We start from the raw sequence: 3,014 nt of genomic DNA, 5'->3' as shown, positions 1-3,014 counted from the left end.
TAATACTTAAAAATATCGTGGTCACTTATTTATATTTTTAAATATATTTTTTTACTTATCTATGCCATTTTACAACTTTTCAACGTCATTTGTCACTGTCAGGTAATGTCAAAGTCAACCAAACGGTTTTGTTGTGAAAAATTTCAAGTTTTTAGCGCGCAAATTTGGTATTTTTGAAACTTTGTGCAACGAAAATTCTGATAAGTGTTTTTTCGATTCAAATTCCTAAACTATAACATTTATTGTATAATCTCACTTTTAGGCAGCGTCTGCAATTGATTTATTCATATAATTTAGACATTTTAAAGAAGTGGTAAATAGTTTACCACTGTCCGATCCCGTCATGACAAAAGTTTGATGATATATAAAAAAACTGTTGTTTTTTGTATGTGCATAAATAAAACTAAATAAATATTTGGAGAAATTTTAAGTTTTTTTTATATTAACGTTTTGACGTTACCTAATTAGTGAATTGTTAGTTTCAGACTCAAGGTAAGAATAATAATTGTAAGCATAATAACATTAATAACTAATATTAACAATGTGTATTTTTTATAAAAACAATAAATTTTTTTCATTCCCAAAATATTTAGTAAAATGTAGGTAGAACCAAGAGGAAGTCACTAGTCAAGAACCAAAAACAAACCAAGACGGACAATGGTAACTATTTTACCACCAACATTCAATAATTGGTAGTCATGAATGGATAATGGTAAATTATTTACCACCCAAAAAACTACCCCTTCCCCTATTTTTTTATTAATTTTGATCAAAAATATGAAATAAGTGACCCACAATTACCCAAAATCCACTTCAACTTTGTAAAAAAAATGCATACCAGCTCGCATTTGAATAAGGGTTAATAGAAGGTCAGTCAGTGCCTGAGGTATGCTGCGGCACGGGGAGTGCTTTTGTAAAGTCAAAAATCAGCGAGACTTTGTAATTTTTTTGAAGTAAAGTAAAAATAATTTTGAAGTAATGCAAAAGTAACTAAAAATATCCAAATTCGAAATCGCTCCGCTTCGTCTCTAACGTCGCTGTTTAGGGACATAACGAAGCTATTTCGATATTGAATCTGTCACGAATAGTCCAGTCATTTAAGCTTAAATTAGGTAAGAATCTCGGAATTAGAGATACCCAGCTGTAAGTCTGTAAATACTTGTATATTGACACCCTAAAAGTTGTCTCAAAACCTACATATGGTAGGGTGTAAGCAACTATTAAATTTTAAGGTCAAAGGTCACAAAAATCGGTTTTTTGCGCTTTTTTTGGAAATATCTCATTTCCTATGGGTTTTTTGCTATTTGTATTTATTATCAATATTGTAGAATACTAAATTCTCTACAAATTTTGTTTATGTTTCTATAAGACATTTTGAAGTAGTATGACCATATTGAGGATATATCTGGGACTTTCTGTGGGACCTTACTTATCTAATTTTGCATAATGTTTTCTACGGCCGTTTACTGTAATCAATCCATATCCAAATCCGTCTGTCAACTGCCAAATTAAAATCTGTTTTCTATCAAATATCCACAGTTTTCGATGCCTTTACACTTTCTTAATGTTGTAATTCATCTTAAAACAAAAACATCGAAAACCTTTTTTCATAATCATATTAAGTGCACTTTATCAAGACACACTGTTTAAACGTAAATCAGTCTTTGTCGTCCTGAGAAAAATAAATAAAAGGTTACCCTACTTAGAAAGAGAGAGCCTGCCCACAGAGAGCGAGATAGTGATACATAGGTTGTGCTTCAAGTAGGTATTCTAAGCCTGGCCTCCATTTTATCTTTAGCTTCATGGATACGACTTAATGTCAAAAGTGACAGATGTCATCAAAATGACATTCGTCCACCATGATGGTTTTTGTGGTTGAGTATTGCTATTTTCTTAACAATCTTTTGTTTTAAGCGAATAAACTAAGCTATTTAAAAGAAATTGAATAATAAGAAACTGTTGTACATTTAAAAGCCCTTCTTTTTGGTAGGTGTACAGGTTGTGGGCCTAGGCTCCATACATTTTGGGACAACTCCTTTAATAGTTGCTTACACCCTACCATAAGTAGGTTTTGAGACAACTTTTAGGGTGTCAATATACACGTATTTACAGACTTACAGCTGGGTATCTCGAATTCCGAGGTGAACTTACTATAATGACTGGACTAGAATGTAACGTTGGAGGCATTCAAAAAGTGACATAGCGAAGCGATTTCGATTTTGAATCCAATGTAGATTCCTCCAATGCTAGGTACATTTGATTCGATTCGTTTACAAAGAGTGACAGCAAAGCGATTTCGATATCGAATCTGGCACGAATGTAGCTTAGGAGGCACATAGACAGAAGTGCGCTAAGACACTTTCGTCGAGCGATTTCGATACCTATTCAATCTGTCACGAATGTAGCGTTAGAGTCACATACAAAAAGTGACAGCGAAGCGATTTCGATGTTGATGATTGAACACCGAAATCGCTCGTAACAGATGTCACGGATGTAGCTTTGGAGGCACATAGACAAAAGAGACATGTTGAAGCGATTTCTATTATATTGAGTCTGTCACGAACGTAGCTTTGGAGGCAGATACAAAAAAGTGACAGCGAAGCGATTTCGATATTCAATCTGTCACAAATATAGGGTTGTCTTTTAAAATAAAACAAAATCTATTGCAAACTAAGTAGTTAGGTAAGTATATTTAATTAGTAATTCACAAAAATGGCGGCTGCACGCACACCTGCCTCAGATATTTAGTACATCCAAGCACCGGCGGCAGCGGCGGCAGGAGCGGCGTGGTCAACGCAGCCGGCACCGACACACCGCAACCGCACGCGGTGACCGCGGGCGAGCGTAGCTAGTGCAGCTGCTGTTCTTAGTCGTTTAAAGTTACTAGCATTGTGACAAAGCGACATAGCGAAGCGATTTCGATATTGAATCGAATGCAGAATTGGAGGTAGGTACCTAATTAAAAAAAGTGACATCGAAGCGATTTCGATGTTGAGTCTGTCACGAATGTAGCG

Source organism: Ostrinia furnacalis, unplaced genomic scaffold (genome assembly GCF_004193835.3).
Source record: "Ostrinia furnacalis isolate ACB-3 unplaced genomic scaffold, ASM419383v2 OfSCF5107, whole genome shotgun sequence".
NCBI lineage: Eukaryota > Metazoa > Arthropoda > Insecta > Lepidoptera > Crambidae > Ostrinia > Ostrinia furnacalis.
This window is presented reverse-complemented; position numbering follows the sequence as displayed.